This window comes from Myripristis murdjan, chromosome 5 (genome assembly GCF_902150065.1).
Source record: "Myripristis murdjan chromosome 5, fMyrMur1.1, whole genome shotgun sequence".
NCBI classification, from domain to species: domain Eukaryota; kingdom Metazoa; phylum Chordata; class Actinopteri; order Holocentriformes; family Holocentridae; genus Myripristis; species Myripristis murdjan.
In genome coordinates, this window is record NC_043984.1 from 30,012,910 (window position 1) to 30,032,992 (window position 20,083).

A 20,083-nucleotide genomic window follows, 5' to 3' on the forward strand; every position below is an offset into this window, starting at 1 on the left:
ATCATGTTTTTTTTATTATTATTCTGAGGTACAAAATAGTAAGAAAGCAGAATCCATTCAACAAGGAAGTTGTTGTTAAACTAAGAAATTGTTCTCTAAAGACCTCCAGTTGCATGCAGTGTGGCTCTTGTGCATTGCCTCAGTGGCACTCATATAGAAAAGGTTAGCGCTATCACCATGAATGTGAATGAGGGGTGTGTGTTTCCAATATTAAAGTGAAGAGGAAAATATTCAATTTAAGTTACTTCTACTGACTCGAGATAAGCATGAGATTTTATCAGGAGGAAAAAAAATGCCAGAATTTGATTCACTGGTAAATGCTTTGGTAGAGGTACAATATAGGATAGAGGTAACAAATATACTGAACCAGTGAAAACAGGCACTTTTAATGTAATGTCACTAGTGCTATGGAAATCTGATAATCTGAAGCTAAAAGCCGAAGCCTCTTGTCACAGAATCACAGAATGTTAATGAAAAAAAAAGAGCTCACACACACACATGAATTCTGAACCTAGTGAAATTATTTTATTAGCCCAGAACTTAATCCATTTATTGATAAAACTGTCCAAAATCCCCATTCTGTCCCTTCTATTGTAAAATTAGGCATGAGAGGCTGTTGGACCCAAGAGGGTAAATGCAGTTTAATTCAATCAGTCAGTCAGTTAGTCAATCAATCAATCAATTAATCATCACTGACATGTATATCCTATGTGTTTAAATATGTATATACATTTCCACACATGAATTCATTATTTAATTATTTTTTTGAAAGATATATATGTATTACTTATTCAAATTGATACATAAAAGGAGACATGAGTCAACTGGAGACCATTCTTGGGTTTTTTCAAACGTCCATCATTCATTTATTGTGCGATAAAGCAGAATTATAGCTTCATTATACGGTGGTGCCCGTTTAACCCAGAGGCTCTCTGGCATTGATCACATTTTGATGGAAGACTTTAATTTGTCTCCCTTACAAATAGGTGGGGTCAAGACAGAGCATCAGCTGAATTACTCAAAGTGTTTAATCAAGAGGTATTATACGAATCAAGATGAAGAAAGGGCTCTATTGATGAGGTTCATGTTCTGGGGAAAAAACCTCCCACTCATTACTCAACGGGCATAAGACCTATTCTGAACTCCCTGCCCTCTCTCCTGCATATTAAATGATCGGATTTGACGAGTTTAAGGGAACCTTGAGCCATATTGCATGAGCCTGGCTGTTGTCGGTGATGCATATTGCTTCTTATCTTGTGGCATGCATGTGATCTCACAGCAGACAGCTGGTGATAATTGACCAGCATGTTTTGAGTGCAAGCAGCTGAATCCTTATGGAGATTGTCTCTGTTATGAAGAAAGGCAAAAAGTGTGAAAACACAGCCTGCCACATTTCAAGAGGAAGGCGATGCTTATGGATTGTTGACCTTTTTAGATTACATTCAAAATAAAGGGCTCCATAGAATCTAATTTTCCATCAATTCGAGGACCTTTTTTTTTCTTCTTTTTTTACCTATCGTGATCTCATCAAGCATGGTCAAAATTGCACTTGCAAGTTGACAGTTAATCTCATAGCCACTGTGCCTGTTCATATCTAAATTATGTGAATTAGTGCAGAGCAGAAACATTAAACAATAAATCGTTTTCCAAATAAAATGGAGCTCACTGTATGAAATTGCTTGCTAGCTAAATTTAACTGGTTAAATTTAGTGAACAGGCAGTTCATTTCTTTGAAATGAAATGTGTCTTGCAATATGAGATCATAGTCTCATAATTGTTTTTATATCAGTTTACCAGGTTTTATTGGTATCCAAAGACCCTAAGAAGGTGCTGTGTCTTCCCCAAAGCCAATATGTCAGCAAGACCATCAAGTTGTATGCTTTCAAAACGAATCATAGCTTCAGTTTATAACTATATAAACACATCCCCTTTTAATCAGAAATCATAAAAATTAGAAGTCTAAAGGGTGTTAAACAAAATGCTAATTCACAACACGGTGATGATTAGCTTGAGGAAGACAAAACAACATGAACATCATGAACCTTAATTTTGAAACTGTTTGCTAAGAGCAGTTTCAGGAGCTTGAGCTGAGACTCGTGCAAATACTTCACAATTGTCATAATGTAGATATTAAATTCAGAGACAGCTCAGAGATGAGTCAGAGCGAGGTATGCAAATTTGAAATTTGCAAATAACAGGGTTAATGAGCACGCAACTATTACATTTTTAAAATCCAAAGTGCAAGCAGGGTGTGCAGGCCGGCCAACTGAGAACATGCATGTACCTCCTCTGCCTTGTAAAACTGGTCTCTTCTCCCTACAAAAAAAAAAAAAAAAACACATTTGCATTGAAATAAATCTTGCAGGACTGCACACGGTACAATCAGACCCCCATGCCACTAAACTGAGCTGAAAATGAACATGTGGGCATTTTTAGATCTTTGAGGGTGAGCAAAGGATTACAGTCCTAACTCCCCCACTTATCAGTTTGGGGCAAAACTCACTTTACAGTGGATGATATGGCCTAGATATGGATAAGAGAGGCGGCTGAGAAAAAGACGAGTGGAAGAAGACTGTTGTACAATACACAGACAATAGGCCTACCAAAGCTTGCTTTTTGATACACTGCGTAGTGCAAGAAAGCATTTGCAAACAGATTTGCATATAAGCTTGGGAAAAGACATCACTCAGATCTTTATTGAGACTAATACTTACACTCATCATCTTGGAGGGTTTATTTTTGTCATGCACAAGCAGTCTGCATCTTAAAAAAAAGTCAGCTGCTTTTGACTATTTTGACTGGAGAGCATGGCCGTGCAACAGAGTAACACATTTGTGAGTTTCTAAGATTTTTTGGGATTAACAACGGCAGAAACAAGAGGGATAAATATGTGTGATTTAAGTCAGTTTGTGTGGATCTTATGCTCAGTGTGGAAGGGTTGGCGGCTCTGACTACAGGTGACATGACCCCTCTTTATCCCCTCTCTCTTGTAATGTTAACACTGCAAAGTGTTTCTAAGAGCAGGCATCAGCTGATGGGGGTAAATACAATTACAACTGCTACTTCCAGGTTTGATTTAGAGCATCTAACACTGGTTGGTATTGAATAATCCCATGTAGCCAGACTTCCTTTTTTTTTTTTTTTTTTTTTTTTTAATGGAGGTCAGGAGTTCAAGCAGAGCAGCTGGTTGGAAAACAGACCACAGAAAGACTCTGTGGACTGTCATCATGCTTCAAACAAATGAAATTTCACCAGAGTGGAGCATGGCACTGGTGCTCACTTGTGTAGTTATCACCCTACCAGCAGCAACGGCTTTGCTCCATGCTAATGACATGACAAAAACTCTATCAAAATACTTAATATGTCCATTATTGATGTGAGAGGACAGACTTTTAGAACTGTAGTTTTTTTTTTTTTTTTCTCCCATGTAGGCTAAAGGTTGTGCATTCAGATGGTGGTTTATACTCGCATGTTAAAAACAGAGAGGCACGTCTGTCTTCTTGGTTGCATGTTTCAGGGGCAGCATAATCAAACCAAATGAAGTTGTTTCTGCCTGAACAGAATAACAAATCAGAGCCGAGGTCTCCGGGAGAAGTAACGTCTTCAGACTCAGAGTCCCACATCAAATGCTTGCCTGTGGATTCACCAGGTCTCGTTACCCAGTGTCTCCAGATCGTCCACAGGGACATCTGGCCGTGCAATATCAGGGACAGAAAATGGGTGCTGGAAAAGTTATATGGGATATTATGCAACCTGAGATGTTTCACTTCACTAAAAAATGGCTGCCAATTGACTGTAGCTTGGCCTTTCTTTTGTGACCCAACCATTACTCATTTAAAGACTGTCCCATTCCCAAACAGTGTTCAGAGTGTATGGGTGGGTGGATGGGTGTGTTGATGAAGGGGTGTTTTAGTATATGTATACGCTGATAGGTTGTTTTATTATATCCCATGTCCTCTGCGAGTCACTCCTCCCTGTTAGCATCTGATTGCCCCAGCGCCGTTCTCCCTCCCACACTCCTGGTTCCCATGCATCCAGAATCTTAATTCCCTGCTCGTTGCCCCGGCTTATTCTTCCATGATGATAGCCAGCCAGCGCCCTTTACTTCTATTCACGCTTCCTCACACATTTTACACCAAGTGGCTTTTTTTTTTTTTTTTTTTCTCTTTGGGTCCCGTTTCAGAACAATTTGATTTCTTCACCCTGAGAGGTGTTGTGTAGCAGATTAAAGGGGCTGTCGTTCCAGGCAGGCTCAGTGTTATGTACAGGGCCACACACTGCATAAGCACGCAGAGGTGTGTTTGTTATTTGTAGGGAAAAGAGACTGGTTCCTCGAAATTCAGTGACAAGAACACAGTGTCTCAGGGAACTGTTTTTGCGAATCGAGGCGCAGACTGGCTCACTTGGGCGAACAGCTTTTCGGTAATTTCACGACCAGAGGCAGCTGGCACAGTGGTGAAAGTCATTAGGAGGAATAAATTATCAGTAGGTGGGGCAGGGGCTGGCGTCAGTCATAGCCAATCAAATCAGCCCCTCTCATTCCCTTTAAAAGCGATGCCTCCCCACTGTGGTGCGCTGACAGTTTCCTAATGGAAAGAAAAATCCAGACCAGATTCTCCCAAGATGGAGCTGATGTCCTTGCAGGAGAGGTGCAGAGTCGCAAGGTGTGAACATACAGCACCACGACAATACAGACACAGTGCAGCAAATGCTCCTAAGGACAAGTGACGTCCCCTTTCTGAGCTGAATGCATGTCTCTGGAGGTAGTAAAATCACTGTCTCCATGTTTTTCATGTGTAATCATGGACTAAAACATGAGGATTCACATAATAGCCACTAGTGTGCTACCTGACCATTTGCACAAGTGATAGTGAGCTACAAAATTACAGAACAAGTGCAGGTGGGAAACAATCTGATTGTGCCCGATAAAATTGCCACTCAGCCAAGACAAGGTCATTGTGCTTGATCTGTGCTGGCATGACAATAGGGCCCTTAAAATGAAAATAATGCGCTCCATGCACAAGAAATAAAATAATCACATTTAACCACCAGGAACCTAGCTCGTCAGTTTAAACGTTTTAGCAGCTACAGTGCTTTTTTTCTGGATGAAATGAAAGTCAGTGCATAAGTTGTATCCTCTGAACAAATTTTGGGTGCAAGTCTGCTTATTTTGAAAACACTGAGGATTTAACAAAGTGAGTGTTCCCAAATAGCAGCTTACTGTAATTCACCCAACCACAGGCTCTATGCTGTTTCCTATTCTACAAATGACAAAATATGTAATTTTTGAAGAAAATATTAACTACTTTCATCCTTGTGCATTGATTATTTCATACAAAATTTACCACTGGCTTCATGCATATGCTGACAAAACATAGTGTTGCATTTGTGATGACCCCTTCTTATGAAATCGCTGAAACTGTTAAGCTGTTTTCATCCTTTCCTCATAGAGAAAAAGTCACCCATGATTTCATATTATCTGTTATTGTTCAGACCACTGCAGTGCTTTTATTTCTCCGCCTTGGTCCCTGAATCCCTCTCACATCTCCAGTTTGTGCAAAATATAACAGCTTAAAGGACACGATCGTATCACCCCAATTTCTGCCTTGTGCTATCAGGGCTCTCAGACTTTGGAAGAAACTACCCGAGGAGCTTAGGTCGGATAAGTCAGTTTTATCTAATCCATCACTTCTTAAAACTCACCTTTACAGACTTGCCTTTATGTAATGATCTTTTGTCTTGGGTCATTTCTGTGGTATATTTATTGCTTTGCTTTCTTTGTTGTTTAGAAAAACTAGTAATAATAAAGAGATTGAAAATTTGGTCACAGATTGTAACATCTTGATGGAAAGATTGTGGCACAGAAATACAGCCTGGCCGGTAGCCGAGAGGCTTGGGACCAAGGAAACAGACACAGAGAACACTTGTGTTTATATTATAGGGTATATAATGTACTTGTCTACATTATATATAATATAGTTTGCTGAAACCACAAATTGCTGAAACAGTTTTACATAATACATAATGGAAAATACACAACAAACACACACGTATGTGCTTTCTCATGTACACACCCTACCAGTACTGCTACTTATAAACACTGTATGGATACATGCTTTGGAGGATTTTTAATGCTTTGGGTTATCTGTTTTATTAAAATTATTCACAATGTTTTACTGATTTTTTTGATGTAAAACTTGCAGCATCACTCACTGGCAATTTACTCAGGGCGTGCAGCACCTAACAAGTGAGTGACAAATACAGCAATTACATTAAATAGATTACATTTAAATTGGTTATACTAAATGATTTAAAGTGTCAGCCTTTTTAATATTTCATGTGTAAAGATGACTGCCTCCAGCCTGCTGCTGATATGAATAAGTATGCTAATACAGCAAAAGCTTCCTCAGTGCTATCGTTACACAATATTAAATATTTAACTCAGAGTATACAATTCATTAAAGGCGAGCATACAGTTGTTTTTTTAAGCTTTACTCACCCCAAGAATGCTTGCTAAGCACACACATGTGGATTTTTTTTTTTTTTTTTTTTTTTCCAGCAATACATGGCTTCACAGCTGTACACAAAATCTATCCTGGGAGCTACCCAGTAATATCAAAGTCTTCCACTGTGTTGCTCAAGGGTAGTTGCTGAGCGAGGTGGGGGGCACTTCAACCTTACTTCTACCATTTTGCCGGGCTGGTAATGCATTTGAAATCAATCCACAAGCTCATTACTCTAAAGGGAAAAAAATACTCTTACACTTACACTCTTGCATCTTGAGTCGTGATTCATCAGTCGGTGATGTTTTATGAATTCAAAGAGTTACTTTGCGATGAAGTGTTGCAGTTTATCTTTGATTCTGCAGGGCTCACACCGGATCCTGATTCTCACCGTTGCTGATTGCAGAAAAAAAAAAAAAAAAAAAAGAAAAAAAAATCTGTTATCAAACTCTGCTGTGGCGGTGCTGGAAATATCTCGCTGTGACATGACTTGATTGGTATATCTGACTTGACTGGTATTTGGAGAGACACCGCTGTTGAGTCAAAACTAGAAGGCACACAGCGAAACCAAAATGTGTTTGAAACAAGCGGGAGGAGTGGAGGTACAAAACGTTTTTACTGTTACTCACGCGTGTCTCTGCTGTCAGTTCGCATTGCTGTCGGATGTGGGTTACATCCCAGGAATTATATCCACAGCCATCAAAAAAATCAGATATGAACAGCGGTTCAGAACGGAACATGATGGTCTGAGGTGTGAACAGAGGCATAGTTGCCAAAATCACCCATGTATCCCCGGTGGATTACTGGCTCCAGTGCTCTGTGTTAACATGCTAACATACTCGGTGTGAATTGTAAGAAGGGCAGGCATGATAAGCAAAAGCTTCAGACGACACCTTTTCATAGCTTTGTATTTGTATTTGTTATGATTTAATGACTTTACTCCATGCATATTTTCACCACTATGTGTTTAACAATCAAAATAAATACTGCCACTACTGTTACTACAACTAGGTGACGACGTTTATCTGAAAAAAGTGAGAAAATATGTGCATGTACCAGGTGTAAATATAGCTGTTTCAAATTAAAATATCATCTTTATGTTATGTTATTGAAATGGCCCCAAACTTCTTTAACCTGAACTTGAGATTATATTTGGATAAATCTGGTGGTTTTAAGACTATATAAATAAATAAAATAGGGTCTAAATATTACACACTATTTTAACATACCTGGAGCTACTATCCCTGTTTCCATAGGAAGGGAAGGTGATGGGTGACAGTAATGGAAAATCCATGAACACGTAATTTGTGGCGAAAGAGTCATTTGTTCATGGCTCTGCGGTGCCACACACAGCCTCGAACTGAGTCTTGATTTGCGAAGGAGAGCAGGCTTTTTTCTCGACTCGCCAGCGACGGGCTGTTGAGTCAGTGAGTTAGTGTGTGAGCCGAGGAGGGAGGCAGGGAGGCAGGGAGGCATGTCTGGCTCCTGCTTAACCTGGACGCTGTGAACTGCAACTCGGCTGTGATTTGCCAACCGCCACTGAGAACAAGGTTTTGACTGAAGCCAAAGAGCAGTGAGATATGAGCGTGACTCATTTGCAGTTTGCATTCTTCAGCATAAATAATTTTGCTAACTCATAAACTTGAGTCGTGCTAAAGAAAATCCAGTCCAGTCATTTAAGGTAGATGCCAAACTACTGCAGAAACCCACATCACCTCTGTATTATAATAATCTGTTTGAATTTGTTTGAATAGTTATGAAAATAAACACCTTATTATTTTTATTGGCAGTGATTATTATAATTTACTGTTTTTTCGATAGGCGATCGCAAAGCCTCACCGATCAATGGCTAAGACGTTTCCTTGCCAGATTGGCATGGAGCTGAAGCACATATCAGCTTGGGATGCACATAGCCTGTCTCATGTTCACTATTTCACTTTCGTATTGGTATCTTATTGATAATCAGTTTTTATTTTTTGTTATTTAAGGTGTTTCTTGTTATCCCATTCATACTTTTCTAATCTTGAATAGGTTTTCTGTTTCCTTTGGTTTCGTGAAAACACATTAAAAGTGTCCCAGTGCAAAGAAATATATGGATAATTGTTCTGGAAAGCAAAAATGGCAAGGAAGACATTGGTTCATTATCAACGGCTGATGAAAAAGAATCGAGTTTGTGATCAATACAGTTCTTACTGATTGAAAGACAATCTTATTGCCCACTTTCATTAGTGACCAAGCTGCATTTAATCAGAGCTTAGTAGTTATGACCTCATTCACAGTTGTCCTTGGTGTGTACATAACATCATTCACGGTGCTCTTAAATGTGTCCATGGAGTGGCTTTCATCAAATAAGAATCACATGGAGCCCAGCGACTCTTTCAATTTTCATCCATCATTCACCAGTCGTCTTCCCACCATCAGCCATGCACATTAGCCAGATGAAGAGAAAGAAACAAAAGTTGACTGTTTTCACTGAATGACTCATAAATAATCAATTTTCCTGAAAGAGATGCTGACCTCTCTCTCAGCTGATTCTGAGAGGCCTATCAGTGGTTTTCTCCTGAGTCAACCGGTGAGCAGTTTTTACGGGGATTAAAAATGGAAACGATCCCATCAGAGCATGACTTCGTTGTTGTTTTTTTTTTTTTTTTTTTTTTTTTTCCTTACCTTTTACAGCCCCATTTTGACTGACAGCTCTCAACTGCACCTGCTTCCCTCAAGTAGGCTCCTCTAACCGTAGTGAGTAATAGTAACTCATCAGCATGGCAGGTCGATTGTTGTTCCTGGATATAAATCCTCATTTTACTGAGGGATAGTTTACCAGTCTACATCGGAAGAGGGTCAGCAAAGTATGGCTATATGATGGATGGAGCGGTGCCCTCATTAGCTGGAGATCGGCTTTCTCACAGCAGCTCTGCTACCACAAGGCTACACAGTGTTCCTCTGCACTTTTCCATGGCGGAAGATGGATTTATCCCAGTTTCGAGTTCAACTGAAAGCTCCATTACCCGACAACAAGGGAGTGTAGAAACAAGGCAGGGACTTGACTTCACTGCATTCCAGATTTGCATTGGTGCCAAACTTTGGTACTGCTAAGTGGGACGGGCACAGAAAATCTCATAATAAACCACTACATACATGGCATGTAGTCGAGCATAACACCAAGCTCCATAATGTTAACAACACAATGTTAATGTTAGCCACAGCCAATAATGAATCTATATATAAATGTCAAATGTTAACTAGTCAGCATTCTGGCATATACACATTACCATTTGCATTGTATATTTGGGGACACTGTCAAATTGTAGACATCACTGAGTCATACATTTATTTCTTAATGACTTTAGTGCCACAGAAAAAAAAAACAAACAAACATATTTTTCACACATGTTAACTGTAAACACTCATATCAAGCATGCAGTCCAGCTACAGAGGTAGTTTTACGAAGGCATGCAGTGACATTTTTACCTTTAATTAATTCCACATTGCATCTGTTGTACAGTAAATATCAGTGTTGTGCAGCTAAACAAACTCTGAAAGCGTGTTTGGCTCATAGTGTAGCCTATGTTGACATGGTGCCATTTTTAGCATTTCAGCAATTTCCCAGCGTAAACTGACAGGATGCGGCATCTCCTTTTACAACGAACAATCTCTGCTTATAACTCACTTATAAATCACAGTGTAGCAAACTCGTTCCCCTCTTTGTACACCACAATGAAAGTTTCCAGACTTGACATCAGCTCAGACTTACACAGTCGCAGTATTATTTCTTTTGTACACTCTTGCTGTACAGTGGAGGACGCCCACACAGCTCTCCAAGGATGTGTGTCTTTAGAAAATGCAACCTCCGTTCTTATCGCAGCGTCCCTGGTTTGATTGTGGACTGAGCTCTTTTCTGCATGCCATCCCCTCTCTCTCTCCACTCTTTTCTGTCACTCTTTGCAACCTGCAACCCCCTAAAATTGTATTTATTACAGCTATTGAATTTTAGGAACTTTCATGTCTTAGTGGATGATAAAATAGAACTCAAAAGTAATAGGAATAGTAAGAACAGTGACAGTGTTGTCACTTTAAGCCTACTGTCTATGCCTGCCATGCCTCTGTAAAAACACACATGGCTCTAAGTTACTTAGTGCCAGGCTTTCATTCCCACTTGTGCCTTGTGGGGTCAGGTGAGAGAGGTCGTAGCAGGGACAGGCTGCCCGGGACAGAGCATCACAACGGAAAGGAGACAGGTTCAATCCCCACAACCTCCATTGTGTTTCCATCACCAGTCACATCCTGTCATAGTGTCCCAGAGCAAGACACTGAGCCCCAAACCCCCTCATTACTCTCAGTACAGCCTCTCATTACAAGTCACTCAGGATTAAAAGCATTTAAAATGTCCTAAATGTAGAAACACCCACATGAATGTGATTGTTTTGCTAATGGCAAACATGATTTTTTTTTTTTTTTTTGGCTGAAATGTAGGACTCTAATCAGAAACGAGAGGTTGAGGACAGCTCTGGAATAAACTGTTGTTAAACCGTAATCAGAGATATTTTAGGTAATTATGTCTATATTGCTTTAGCCCAAAGCAGATTAGGGAGACTGAAAAAAAAAAGTTGATAAATAAGAGGCTGTTTTTACATTGCAAGCAAATTCATTGTAGAAATAAATAAAGCATTATATTGCCATGCAAAAAAAAAAAAAAAGTTCATAAACACAAAGAAGGATTTTTTTTTTTTTTTTTTTCAGTTGCAGTTAGGGTTAGTGGTTAGAGAATAACTTTGCAATTTCAGTCTGATATAGATCTAATCAAATTAAGATCAGAAACAGAAAATGTCATAACATAATAATCATGATTTATTTGTTATAAGTCTGGTTTCCTTCGCTGTGCTGTTCTTCCTGGTTCAGTGACTGTGAAATGGACCCTTGCTGTAAAAATGTATTCCATATATCTGTGGCTCATCTACAGAAGACGAATATTCCGGGCCAGTGAACTACTTATGTGCTGTGAGAGAACTATCTATTCTAATAGCTCTGAGGAAGCATGAAATATATGGGCAGATATTCTCTATTCTTGTGACCTTGAACCCATTTGTGAAGTCTTTTACATTGCCTCTCTCCTCAAAGACTTCCCTTGACATCCAGCAGCCCTCCGGCAGCACGAAGAAATACTTTTTCTTCAGGGTTCGTGTGTAGCCACTGAATCTCACTTGTAGCGCCTTCAATTGTATCTTGTAGTATCTCGGAGGAGCACAGAGGACACTATCTCTAATGACTCTGTGTAGAGGCTCAGAAAAGCCATCTGCACCGGACGTTTGATTTGGCTCCTCGCAAGATGTGCTATCTGAACGCCTCTTGCTAGAGCAGGCTCTTGTGTGAGAGTCAGAATCGGATTTTATGAATACCTTTTATCAGGTGGACTCACCCAGACGCTCGACTCTTGAACCTGTTTTTCATTTATGCTGAGGTAAGCGCTGTAAATTCATTTACTGCCGCTTGCTATTGGGCTAGAGATTGGGTGTTTTTTTTTTTTTTTTTTCTCCTTCAAACTATCGCGTGTCAGCAATACAACTAGTCTTTGGCAGACAAAAGCTGCTCTACAGTACATATTGGCTGGCAAGTGCGCACATAGCAATGAATGAGAACGCTGAAATCCTCTCATTTTTAACCCAAGCCTGTCAATTTAGGCAATCTCAGCATAACTAGATAGATAGATAGATAGATAGATAGATAGATAGATAGATAGATAGATAGATAGATTGCACCATTGTACAGTTCAGTTCAACAAAATTACTCCATTACTTTAAGCAAAACTTTAGCTTTAAATGCCCAACCTTGAACTTCATGTTAAACAAAGTTGTTTTACTTGGCTATTAAAGTTGATCAAAGACACAAGTCACCCAGTCCTTTCATGGTGGAGGAACATTAATCTTCACATTATGAATATTAAGGCCACAGTTTGGAATCTGGGTGTTATCCTCAATTCCAAGTTTATAGGCTACAAAATTAAGTTCCTTGTTATCAAAACAGACCTTGAAAAAGTAATTGATGGTGTTATTTCATCTCGTTCTTTGTTTCATCTCACACAGGCTCCGCCCTCCACTGGACTGTTGGGTAATCAATTGAAGCATATGCACGGACACACTCGCGGAAATTTTGCTTGTACATAGGCAGACAGTCAGGATTTGCCTGCGAGTCTCCCACACAGTATATAAGGCCATGTCCCCGGCCACCGCCATGCTTTATATCTTTTATCCTTCATCCAACAGTGAGACAACAACTGCTCACAGAGCGGCAGTGTGTTTGGCACTCAAAACCTCAAACTCTTCGTTTAGTGGAAAAACATGGGCTGACAGCCACACCCCTGTTGCCTTTCAATCCCCATCCCAGTTGAAGATGGCAGAGAACCTGCGGCTGTGGGCCACAGAGCACCTGTTGTCTCTGAAGGCTCTCCACACACCAGGCTTGGAAAACAGGTATGCCGACCTCATATTGAGAGGGGGCGCCCCTGCCAGACGAGGGGTGGTGCAGAAGTGGACCCAAAGTGTCCAGTAGAGGATTGAGCCTTTGAGAGATAGGACAAAGGTTATGAGAGTGTAACCCTAGTTCTGTAAGTACAGGCAGAGCCCTCTACTTATGGTGGATTATGGCAGCCAGGGTGGAAGCTGCGATTTCAAGAATGTTATTACCCAAAGAGTTTAGTGGAGGGCTACGTCTGTGCTTACAGAACTAGGGTTACAATATTGTAACTTTTGTTTCATCTCGTCTCCAATCTCCTGCCTCTAATTAGTTCAAAACACCGCTGCTAGGCTCTTGACCAACTCCAGGAGACGGGATCATTTCACCTTTATTGGTTACCTGTGAGTTTTCAAATTGATTTACAGATTTTACTGATAACTTTTAAAACCTTACATCGTCTGGCTTCTAGCTTCATTTTAGGTATGCTGGTTCCCTATGAGCCTCAACACAGCCTGAGATTCTCAGGCAGAGGACTTTTTGTTGTGGTTACACGTCTTGTTACCCAAGGTGACTGGACCTTTTCAGTCAGGGCTTTGCAATTCACTGATGGAGCATCTCCAACCTGAAAAATTAGTATCTTCTTTTAAATTACTCCTTAAATTTCACTGTTATAATAAGGCCTATTTATGCTTTTATTGATTTCTGTGTCCACGCTCTCCTTCCTTATGCATTAGGTTTTGTTTTTTTTTATTGATCTTATTGATACTTTTTATTTGGCATAAATTTCTTTTATTGTCTGTTGTTTCCTGGGTTCCTTCTTTCTTTTCTGTAAAGCACTTTGTAACTGTATTTAGAAAAGTGCTACTCAAATAAAGTTTATTATAATCTCTGTTTCAGAGTTAGTGGTCATTTCCGAAAATTGCAACTATGTTGCAGCCAGTACAAGGATGATTCTGAAATGTTGGAGAAAACAACAGTGAGTAGATTAGCTGCACCAGTCAGTGGGTAGGAGCGCTCTGATGTGGAGACGGCCACAGAGCCGGGGGGGCTGCGTTGTCACGTTTAGCTATATGTCACTCCAAGACTAGATTCAGCGGGTGAGCTACAGCCTGCCCCGAGCAGGGCACAACACACTTGACCAGTGCAAATCTACTGTTATTGCAAATAGAAAAAGAGGACAAAGTGCTGAAGTCATGCCAATGGGCTATGAAAACCAACATGAAAAGCACAAGGTTAAATCCATGCGTTTCATGATTGACCTTACATTAAAGAAACCAGCACTGTATTCTGTAGCCTGATAAATAAGCACTAACATTCAATGTAGCACCATCTTTCAAGTCAGATGAGTAGACTTATCATGGCCTGTTAAACAACAACAACATAACAGAATAGCTGACTTCTCTTCGGGACAATCTGGATTTCTTAATCTGTTGTAGAAAATACCAGCAAATATATTTCACTGGTTGAGTGAATTAATTGAAAAAATAGCTAGAATTCATGATCACTGCTTGGTGTCTTACTGGCAAACTTATTAATGACACGAGCAAAGTTTGGATATCCATTTCCCTAATGTAGTTTCCCGTGCAACACACACTTGATTTTGTTTTCCATTCAAAAATCCCTCACCAAAACACATTGTGGGTATCATGACGGCCTGCGTGCCACATGTGCAAAGCCTTTCTTTGGCGTATTGTGAAAGTTGCATTGTTTTCATAAGCGTAATCAGTCGCCCCCACGTTCAACACAATGTGCTTGAATAACCTAACAAAACAAGGACCTAGTGAGCGCTATATCGCAACTAATGGTCACAAACTACATTGGGCTCCCTTAACAGAGGTACTTGTTGTAACATAAAAAGAACAAAGGAATAATATACAAAAACCCACTGCTTTAATAACTTGAGGAACTGCACTGCTGGTTCCAATAAAGCTTGCTCAGCGGAGCAGAAACACCACTTTACTATGTAATAGTAATACTGTCATAACAATTCAGATTAACATTGAAATAACACTAAGCTTGAAAGTCCACTCAGCACCTAAAGTAACTTGACTTGCAAGAGTAAGAGACTGATTGAGGACAGTATTTTTTTTCAACAACATTGTAAAAGGTGGAGGACTCTCAGGTCAGGGATAGACTCCATGCATTATGCAATAACTTGCTCCAGGATGGAGTTTATAGAGTGAGTTATTGGGCCAGATAGACACTTGAGTTGTAGTCCTAATTATGACATTTCATAAAAGAGATCTCTATGGAGGTGCTATGGTGATTTTCGCTGGAACACGCAACAAGAATGCTACAGCCCTTTCCTCAGAAGGCCAGCCATGAACTATGGCTGCACAGTGGATGTTGCAAAGAAATAAGGCAAAAATAAACCCTTGGGTTGAATAGTTGCCAACCACTAGCACAGCACCATGGTAGCCTCCTTTGTTGTGCTCTCTCAAAGAGGCTATCAAACATGTGAAACTACAGGCTCAGCAACAGGCAACAGGCTCTATTTGTGCTTCCTGAGGAATCATGAACATGAGCAAGACAACTTAATTTACCAGGTAATTTTGCCTTACTTCAACACGCGCTTTGAATGCAATGAACTCAGTTGGCACTAGATATCCAGTGCATGTGCAAGTTATTGATGGCAGCTTCTATTGTGATCACAGGCAGAGCTCTTTAGCATATCAAGGAGTACCTCTTTTGATGGATGAGTAGAGTTTTTCCTTTTGTTTGTACTGTAGGCCTATGTGTGGCTGTGCTCTTTTTTTTCAGTGGTAAGATAATGCTTGTTGAATTTAGAAAGCCTCAGAAAGCCTCTGCCTCTTGAAATAATGGCAAGCCCTGACTCATGTAGGGGGTAAGAAAGACATTAATGCCAGCAGAGATGGCATTTGAATTGCAGAAACTGGAATGCGCCATGCTCATGTTAACCCATTCATTTCAAAACAATAGGTATGTTGACAAATTCAAGGCGGCAAAGGTGAAAATTTGGCAAAATTTGAATGGCCTGAAAATATGATTATAGCTGAATTTAACTTTTAACCACCATTTCAAATTCATCTTTCACAATTCAAATGAAGTTTTATTTTTTTGGCTTTCAGAAACACACAGCCAGGCATAAGGGACTTTTGTTCCTTGAGTGTTGACTGGAAGACAGCCGCCTCCTACAAGACTGCCAACAGTGAGCTAACAATGAGTCAGCTTCACTTAGCCAACCACAAGCCATGTGGCACTGGGCCTTCTTCATTTTCTCAGCCTGTGATCAAGCATTATATTCCATTCTTAATGAAGGAGGTGCAAAAGGTGTTCCAGCTACTAGCACAAGTGCATTTCAGTTTTCGACTCGCAGAGGGTTAGGGTAAGCATAGGGCAAAACCGGTAGATTGCAGCGTGGAACGCCTGGTGTTGCAACATTGCAGCATACAGCAGATATTTGGATATTTAGCAGTATCCCTGCAGCGCAAATCCCTGAATCTGTTCTCTACTCTGCTATTGTGTGATCATTGCATGTGTGCACCAGTCTGAAATTCTGAGATTAAACGTGGAGCAGAGATGACCCTAAACAATGATGATGACAGTAAACTGCCATGATGTTATGATAAATATTGCTGCTGAATAAGCTATAAATTCTGTCATCCGCTGAATACCCATTCATCCCTACAGCAAGCACACACACCAAACGATAAACCAGATTAAATGATATCCTTATCTATTGCTTGTTGAGATAGCTAGCCAAATACAGTTACAGTGAGTGTCATCACTCACTCAGTTTGGGATATTCAGTAGTCTCATTCTTGGCAAGCGTACCTCGGGCAGTTTGGCAAAAAAAATGTCACCGTATACCCTCGTAAACCTGAGGTCACACCTTGGTGATGTCCCAAACTGCATCTGAAAAAGTGAAAACCTACTCAAGCAGCACAACACATACGTCAAACTCAAGACCTACAGGTCAGATCAGGCCGGTGGCACGATTACACCCAGCCCACGAGGTGACTTTTGATTTCCTGTTAATCCCGGCCCAGTTCCATATTACAAACACCAGCATGCACTAAAACATCCCGTGCTATCAACACCATGAAGCACCTGCACGCCTCCGTTGCCTCCTCCTGACGAGCTCATCTGCAGCTCAGAGGATCCTCACGTCAAGACAGCTCTGAGCCGGCTAGCTCACTAGCAGGCCAGCCAAATGCGATGTCAAAATGAAAAGTGGACGCTGAAAAAATAGGTGTTTTCAAGCCAAGTGGGAGCTTGAGTGTGTGTTTACAATGAGGATCAACCTGTCTGTCTCATATGTGGAGCTGATGTGGCTGGAATGAAAGAATATAACCTTAGGAGACATTATAAGACAGTTATGATGTATTCTTCTTATGCTCTTTTTGTAATCATAATGCCTATATTTTGCTGTTGAAAAACTTTTGAAATATTTTGACCAAATTATTCATGTGGTTTGTCATGAAAATATTAGTTTTCATTGTACTTGGATTGTGTGATGTGCATGTATGAGTAAAAACATACTTGGCTATTGATTTCTCCAAATTATTTAATTAATTAATTTATTTGTTTATTTTAAATATCTGGTTAATTTTGATTCCATGTTATGAAAAGTCATTTGAAAGGGTTCAGGTTAGGCTTGCAGATACAATATGCCGAAAAAAGGAGATGATGCAGTGGACTCTTCATATCATTTTCTACTCTAATCAGTTTGATTTTAGATCTGTTTGATAGAGAGACATCTTAGGCAGGAATGTGTCATGTAAAATTCATATTTGGGTATGAATTAATTTTTTTTCACAAGACATATTTTGAAAAGAATGATCATTTTGGGTCAAAAGCGTTCAATAAATGTAGACCCTGTCAGACCCTCAAATTGGTTGTAATTTTTTAATACACTCCCGTTTTTTTTTATTTAAGTTTTGTATCTAACAGAGGCGTGCAAATGATCAAACAACTTATTCTACATAGTGCGCTGAGAATTAAATCTGAACACTAGTTGCATTAAGGCATACTACTTTGCGTTCAATGAAAATTCTGTTAGCCACTTAGCCGCTAGTCAACCACAGAAGGAAGGCTAATGCAAACACTTCAGCTTCGGCTCCCTACAATAATTCATCATTGGCTGAGAGGCTGAAGAAGGCACCGTGCCACATGGCTTAAACGGCAGGCTAAGTGAAGCTGACTCACTGTTAGCATACTGTTGGCAGACTTAGAGGAGGAGGCCAGCTTCCATTCGACACTCAAGGAAAAAAAAAAAAAGTAAGTCCCTTATGCCTGCGGCTATGTCTCACAAGCGTGATCTATTTTAGGAAAACTGAATTGGAATTGGGCAAATTGAATTTGACTCATGAAAAATAAATTTAGTTAAATTTAATAATAATCACATTCAGTTTCAAGCCATTCCATTTCAGATTGTGCCATACAAATTCAATTTTTAAATTAATTTATTAAACATATTCTTCTTTTTTTAATTCAGTGGTTCAGTATGAGCATGACAAATTTAAATTTATGCAATTCAGCTCTCCTGGCACTAATCTCTCATACAGGAGTGATTAAAACATCAGTTTAAATAAATGTACATGACTCTAGCTTCAGTCTATCCAAGCACAGTGATTAGCTGAATTTTAATCTGTTGTAATGTTTTATATTGTCTACTTGCTTGAGGAAGTGCAGCTCCATGGTGGAAATGGTTGTGCTGGAATAATTGTCATCTAAAATGATGCACTCTTAATGTGTCCCTCCACTCATGCCCGTTGCCCATGAAGGGCATTTCTTTGGTTGTCATGCATGTCAGATGGCCGTATGTGATGTCAAGGTCTCCTCTTGTAGTGCTCCCCCTCTTTCTTCAGGCCATTTCACAGTGGCAGGATGAACATTGACCTCTGTCATTCCACTGGGTGAGCAGCCTGCAGTGTGCCTGCCGGTGCCAGGCCAGCTGAGCCATGCTGCTAGGCAGACTCTGTGGCCCTTTGCCCTTGGGTCTCCCTCCATGCACACCTCTTATCCAGCCCAGCTGTCCCCACTTCATTATCATGTGTTGATTATGGGAGTGGATAACTCTGTGAGGTTGGTGTGATCATCTAATAGGCAGCATTGTTCAAGGAGTAGAGCCTTTATTATCCCAGAGGGGCAATTTGTTTTGCCGCCATAGTCACATAAAAAAATCACAGACTCAGAAGCACAAGACCTGCAAAAGAGCCTAAACCACATCTGAATGAAAACAGCCTGCTGTCCTTGTTCATGTGTTCCTACAATATCTGGTCATATCTTTTGTTCAACCAAGTAATTACATCAGTGATCATTATAGACCTCTGACTCTTATTTTGGTGTATCTGGACCTGCTCACATGGCCTCAGAATTCTGACATGTGAAAGCTAATCGACTCGGTAATGTTTTCATAATCCTACTAAAGCTTTCATTAGGGCTGGGTTCTGCTTGATGACAATATTAGTGAGACTTCAGCTCTCGTCTGTAAAAATGCAGATTATGTCTGCGTAACGTGGAGCAAACATCTTCAGGTGCACTCACCTGCTCTTCCTCAGGAGAAGAAATTATGTCAGGGTGAAGGAGAAGGCATCCCCAGATGGCCTCAGAGCCAAGCCCTTGCTAATTGATGATGTTAGTGATTCAGACCAGATACGAGAGAAAGAGCTCTCTTGCCCACTGCCCCTGCATCTTCACTTCGCCTTTGTTGTGCTTTGTCAACTCTGGTGTTTTGATATGCATATCAATAAATGTTTTATTCATGTGCGCGTGAGTAAAATGAGTCAAGATTGCCTTGTGGTTGTCTGTATGCATGTGTGCATGTGTGTGGAGATGCCATTTCAAAGCTAATTTTGTGACGCTGCCTCTCTCTCATGCAACCCGAAGAAATGAATGATTTATGTGACTGTCACTCTGAGGATACAGAGGAACTGAGACTGTACATCCCACGCCATTCTTTCAGCTTTTCGACAGCTTGTAGGGTTTTTAACGAGGCAGCGATGCTAATTGAGTGGCTGGAAAAGAACATTGATCAGACGGTTCCTGGCAGAGATGGGATAGGGCAGGAAAGGCTGAGCTGCAAGGGTTTACAGTTTTTGCATCCCAAAGGACACACACACCTGTTCCCCTAGATCAGTGGCTTCGTGTTAATCATAATACTAAAG

At 40.3% G+C, this 20,083-nt stretch overlaps 1 protein-coding gene across 1 annotated transcript in view; it reads left to right on the forward strand.

Moving 5' to 3' along the window:
- Positions 1-20,083, forward strand: part of cntn4 (contactin 4) — a 131,881-nt gene that overhangs the window by 12,238 nt on the left and 99,560 nt on the right. The window lies entirely within an intron of this gene.